The sequence below is a fragment of the Ostrea edulis genome, chromosome 2 (assembly GCF_947568905.1).
Source record: "Ostrea edulis chromosome 2, xbOstEdul1.1, whole genome shotgun sequence".
In the NCBI taxonomy this organism is placed as follows: Eukaryota; Metazoa; Mollusca; class Bivalvia; order Ostreida; family Ostreidae; genus Ostrea; species Ostrea edulis.
The window spans coordinates 1555001-1561849 of NC_079165.1; the positions used below are offsets into that span (position 1 = coordinate 1555001).

At 33.9% G+C, this 6849-nt stretch overlaps 1 protein-coding gene across 1 annotated transcript in view; it reads right to left on the reverse strand.

The window, feature by feature from the left end:
* LOC125680316 (uncharacterized) overlaps window positions 1–6247 on the reverse strand; it is a 12477-nt gene extending 6230 nt beyond the window's left edge. The window contains exon 1 of the mRNA XM_048919798.2: window positions 6096–6247. The gene's annotated coding sequence lies outside the window, so the exon portion shown is untranslated. The remainder of the gene's footprint in view (window positions 1–6095) is intronic.
* Between the last annotated feature and the right edge of the window lie 602 nt (window positions 6248–6849).

Here is a 6849-nt window from a genome sequence, read left to right on the forward strand (position 1 = left end):
AAAAATAAAAAACTATTTAAGTGCATGACCCGTTATTTTTCAGATGTATGTAGGAATTTATAAATGCACATCAAAATACATTTTTGTAAAAATAAAAAAAAAATAAAAAAATCAAAAAAAAAAAAATCGTAAATTCTAGAAATTATTTCGTAATTTGCATTGAAATAGTGAATTTTTCAATGAGGATCTCCTCAGTTGCTGAAAGTCCATTTTGAAAGTACTACATTACTATAGGATTAAACATTCTTTTCGAAGAATTTATCGATGTGCAAACTCTGAACATTTTACTCACAAAATGAATAAAAGTGCGAAGCAAGTTATGATTGTGAGTAAAATGTCCGGAGTTTACACATCGCTAAATTCTTCAAAAAGAATATTTGATTCTTATACTTTCAATTCGTTCCCTGTATCATTAATTTCAAAAAATTGAATAGTTTCCCCGCACTATCTTATCTGTTTTCAGGCGCGTATGTATACATAGCGTTTTTAGATTTATTGATGTGTAAATTCTCATTTAAATACCTTTATTTTTGTTCAATCAAAACAATTATAATAAATAACATTGGAATTGTACCAAATTGTACTTGATTATTGGGTGTACACCGAGTAAACCGGTAGACAATTCAAGTGCGCCCCTTGATAGGTCAAAGAACAACGAAGGTTATTGGCCAAACTTGGCAGCGCTTCAAAAACCGACCATATTTTGTTGATAGAAAGGTGAAACTTTTCTCGTTTCATTCATATATAATATATACCATTTACTTGTTGCTGATTTTGAGAAAATAACGTTACAATATTGCATTGTTAACTCTGACGCTGTCTTCCGACGGTCGCTTTTTTTCGGAGCGAAGTCATCGATGTTACATGATTCTCGTGGTACAGTCCCCTAATTCTTTTAGAATATTTTTCTAAAATTTACAAGTTTATCTCTTTATATATATATTCATAACACTTCACTTTTAATAGCTCTTGACATCAAATTTCTAGCACTTTATCTATAGTTAGTGACATCAAATTTATAGCACTTTACCAATAGCTAGCCACATCAAATTTATAGCACTATCTATAGTTAGTGACATCAAATTTATAGCACTTTATCTATCACTAGTGACATCAAATTCATAGCACTTTATCTATAGTTAGTGACATCAAATTCATAGCACTTTATCTATAGTTAGTGACATCAAATTTATAGCACTTTATCTATAGTTGGTGACATCAAATTTATAGCACTTTATCTATAGTTAGTGACATCAAATTTATAGCACTTTATCTATCACTATTGACATCAAATTTATAACACTTTATCTATAGTTAGTGACATCAAATTTTTAGCACTTTATCTATAGTTAATGACTTCAAATTTATAGCACTTTATCTATAGTTAGTAACATCAAATTTATAGCACTTTATCTATAGTTAGTAACATCAAATTCATAGCACTTTATCTATAGTTAGTGACATCAAATTTATAGTACTTTACCAATAGCTAGCCACATCAAATTTATAGCACTTTATCTATAGTTAGTGACATCAAATTTATAGCACTTTATCTATCACTAGTGACATCAAATTCATAGCACTTTATCTATAGGTGTTTACATCAAATTTATAGCACTTTATCTATAGTTAGTGACATCAAATTTATAACACTTATCTATAGTTAGTGACATCAAATTTATAGCACTTTATCTATAGTTAATGACTTCAAATTTATAGCACTTTATCTATAACTAGTGACATCAAATTTATAGCAATTTATCTATAGTTAGTAACATCAAATTTATAGCACTTTATCTATAGTTAGTGACATCAAATTTATAGCACTTTATCTATAGTTAGTGACATCAAATTTATAGCACTTTACCAATAGCTAGCCACATCAAATTTATAGCACTTTATCTATAGTTAGTAACATCAAATTTATAGCACTTTATCTATAACTAGTGACTTCAAATTTATAGCACTTTATCTATAACTAGTGACATCAAATTTATAGCACTTTATCTATAACTAGTGACATCAAATTTATAGCACTTTATCTATCACTAGTGACATCAAATTCATAGCACTTTATCTATAGGTGTTTACATCAAATTTATAGCACTTTATCTATAGTTAGTGACATCAAATTTATAGCACTTATCTATAGTTAGTGACATCAAATTTATAGCACTTTATCTATAGTTAGTGACATCAAATTTATAGCACTTTATCTATAGCTAGCCACATCAAAGTTATAGCACTTTATCTATAGTTAATGACTTCAAATTTATAGCACTTTATCTATAGCTCGCCACATCAAATTTATAGCACTTTATCTATAGTTAGTGACGTCAAATTTATAGCACTTTACCTATAGCTAGCCACATCAAATTTATAGCACTTTACCTATAGCTAGCCACATCAAATTTATAGCACTTTATCTATAGCTCGCCACATCAAATTTATAGCACTTTATCTATAGTTAGTGACATCAAATTTATAGCACTTTACCTATAGCTAGCCACATCAAATTTATAGCACTTTACCTATAGTTAGTGACATCAAATTTATAGCACTTTTCTGTAACTAGTGACATCAAATTTATAGCACTTTATCTATAGCTAGCCACATCAAATTTATAACACTTTATCTATAATAACTAGTGACAGTGGTGGATTTAAGGGAGGGGCAGCCTCCGCCCCTCCCTAAAATTTTCAAAATTAAGGTCAATCGTGGTCTCTTGTTTAGAAAACAAGGGTGCGTTCAGAGTACTACCATTGGTTGACATAAGTTACCATTGGCAAAATTTGTTACCATTGGTACGACAATGGTACCAATGTTTGCCAATAAAATTTACCAATAGTAAACATATCTGCAGACAACCTAGAGCTTAGCGTTGGTAGCTCTATCTATGACGTAATCAAAAATGGCGGGCATCGCGTACACACTGAAAGAAACCGATTTTGTATCACATCTTTCCCCCTTATAAATCTTCGCAGTCACCAAATAAAGACAATTTCAGACATATTGCTTCAAACATACCCCTGCATAGACGGAAATGGGTTTTAAAAACATCAAGTGTAAGTGATATGGTATAGCAATCTCCCAGTCGAACCATTTCGTCAGATGATCTATACTCATGATGTTTTACAAGAGAAAATACATCTTCGTTAGCCAAAGGGTTTTTGGCCCATCCCGCTTCGCATTTCTTGACCGAAAACTCTTGGCTAGCGAAGATGGAGAAAATAATCTGCAGGAGAAAGTAATTTAACAGGACTTAAAAATATATTTCTAAACGCATCTTCTTGGTGCAAAATTATTTACAAATGTGATATGAGCGTATATCTTTGACATTTCGTACTAATTGATCAGCTAGTGGTATACCAATGGTACGTGTACCATTGTTGGATTTCTCACCATTTGTATCCCAAACTCGTTCAGAGTACACAAGGATCCAATGGTACCAATGACTTCAATATTTACCATTGGCAAATCGGTGATGGTACCATTGAGTTTACTCTGAACACACCCCATTTAAACGATAAAAGAAGCAATAATTTCTTCCATTCGTGGAGAAATAAATGACAAAATATTTTGGTTTATTGAATTATTTTTATTGGGAGAATTCACATTTTTTCTCTCCCAAAACCCTTAAAATTTGCTTCATTTTATTTATATCACCCTATCAAAAATTACAGAAAACAGTAAAAAAAATATTATATAAGAGACATATTTCAAGCCCTATAAAATCTGTAAAATCCAAGAGTTTCCGTGGGCTTAAATATTAGATAGACCAGTGCGCATAAGGGGGTGAGGGCAGAAAAATTCTGGATCCGCGCATGTATGTGCAATAGTTTTATTTAAAATTATATTGAAATGCGTTTCATGTTCAAAGGCAGTGCTGTTCACACGGTTTTACAAACTTAAAAGGTTTGCGACAAGACTTCGACATTTTTATGTCTTGGAAAGTAAGGAAAATGGAGACAGTTGAGAGCATACGGTTCAGAACAAGTCACGTGTCAAAAGTTAAATATAATGTGTATAGTATAAAAATATTTCAATCACATTCATGTAGGCCTGTATGATATGTTTATAACATGTTCATGGTGGGTATTTTGGAGTGATTTAAATCTAACAAGAGCCTAACACAGGATAAATTTGAATAACGATTTAATATAAAACCTTGGGAGAAAACTAAAATAGGCTGTTTCTGCTGCCTAATTTCATCCATATATTGAATATTTGGCAAATAGATATTGTGTAAATTTCAATTTAATCAAAGCATGAACATTACAAATGTAGCTGCGCTTGCTCAAACGATAGCACCGTCAACATACGGTATTAACTAGTGACGTTAAAATAGTAATTAACCTATTAGGCCAAAATAAATATGTGTGTTTGCGGTCACCTGACCGACCCTATATTTTCGCCCCGACCCTAGTTGTTTTTTAATCGGAAATATATAATTTTCTGGAAATTTCGTCTCCTTCTGGAACCGAATCCGCTACCACTCCTTTTTATATTAAATGGCGACTTCCGCCATGGGGGGGGGGGGGGGGGGGAGGGGGGATTCAGTGAAAAAGCCGAGTGTTTTATCTCTGACCTTCAAAGAATGCGCTCACCTGAAAAATTCCTATGTGTTATTGCACCATTCCAAAATTCCGCGGCATTTATAAATATTTTCAACCATTGTCATGATTTTAATGTAAAGAACTCGTGTGGGTCCGGTCCTCAGTACCCCTTCTTGTCGTAGGAGGCGAATAAATAGGGCGGTCCTATGGATGAGACCACAAAAACTGCGGCCCCGTGCCACAGCAGGTGTGGCACGATAAAGATCCTTCCCTGCCCAAAGGCCATAAGCACCGAGCATAGGCCTAAATTTTGCAGCCTTTCGCTGGCAATGACGTCTCCATATGAGTGAAAAATTCTCGAGTGAGATTTTAAACGTAAGCAAGCAACCAGGTAGCAGGTCGTTCCGTCCCACAATCGGTCTGTCCCTAGTCGGTTCGGCCCATTTTGCTTAGTCGATCCGGCCCCTCCAATTTTTTTTTTTATCAAAGATATAATAAATGAATAATTACTTAAGACAAAGGGATGTTTTTGCATATATATTGCAGTTAGTTATCAAAATTAGATAACTGGCGATGGTGTACAGTAGATTTATAGCGCAGACTGCCGAGTAGGGCCCCTGCTATTAGATACCTGCCGAAGTTAACGTGTAGATAAAATTGTTTATTTAGGATTTATAATTTTTGTTTGAAGTGCGATGGTTATGAAAATGTGTGCTCATTAATTATTGTAAAAACATCGTTATTTAACTATGTATAGCAATCAATGTAAATGTGTGTCCCCTGTCCACTGATCATTGTGAAAACAGCTTAGTGAAAACAGTTTTATAACTGCATTATTGTGCAACCTTTGATCATTAAGTACGAGCTTACAGTAACCTAACTATTCTTTGTATTGAAAATGAGGCCCACTTTATCGAATACTGTGATGTGTATAATGATCTTAGAAAAAGCTGTCAAATATCAAAACAGCATATTATTGTCATCCTACCTGATGACAGAAGACATCAGCGGCACACACACCATGAAGATGAAATACGCAGATGAATTAAACCAATTCAGTACTGTAAATAGCTTGGAAAAAAGTAATTATTTTTCTGGGCCGGATCGACTAGGGGACGTATTAACAATGGGACGGATAGTCTAGGGACGGATCGGTAATGGGACGAATCGACTAAGGGATCAATCCGATAATGGGACGGAACGTCTAGAAAGCACAAACCAACTAAAGAACAATGAATGCACAGGGGCTAAGTCCGTTTTGGGCCCGAACTCTGTGATACCATAGATATAGATTTATGGTATCACAGAGTTCGGGTCCAAAATGGGCTTAGCCCTGTGAATGAATGTAAAGTTGTAGGGAATTGCACGAGATAACACCATTCCTATTAGTTGGCGAGGTTGTTTAAAACAAGTACACTAAAAAAATATTTAAAATCCGTACTACCGATATACCTTTTTTTTCTTTCTTTGGCCTAGCTAGTGATGAAAAAACCTCGAAAGGGAAACAACACATACAAAAATAAATTAGACTTCACTTACGGTTAGCAGGTTTATACGGCTATGACACGATGTTCCAGAAATATGGGGATCATCAGAAATCACGGCTTTTATTAAACGCTGTCGACAGATGGTCTCAGCTGAAGGGGCAGGATTTACAGAATATCAGCGATTTAAATAATCACCGCGTGGAGATTCTGACATTTTACATGGATACGTATGATGTGCTATGTAGGTTTTTATCATCATTATTCAAGATCTGACGGAATGTTCAAATGGATGATATTAACTAATCAAAATAACATGTGTGATATTGTGGCATTTTAAACTGTGCAATATTTAATCTTTTACATATGCATTGTATAATATTTCATCTGTACATATATTGTATATTTTCCATTTATATTGAATGATTTTATGCCCCCGAGATCGAAGATCGGGGGGCATATTGGTTTTTGCCCTGTCTGTAATTCTGTCTGAAACTTTAACCTTGCTAATAACTTTTGAACAGTAAGAGATAGAGCTTTGATATTTCACATGAGTATTCCTTGTGACAAGACCTTTCCGTGGGTACTAAACCTTTTGACCTTGACATTTGATCTACTTTTTTAGAAAATTGGCATTGGTCATAACTTCTAAATGGTAAATATTAGAGCTTTCATATTGCACATGAGCATTTCTTGTGACAAGATCTTTCTACTGGTACCAAGATATTTGTCCTTGTGACATTGGCCATCTTCGGAATTGGCCATTATCGGGGGCATTTGTGTTTCACAAACACATCTTGTTTTTCATT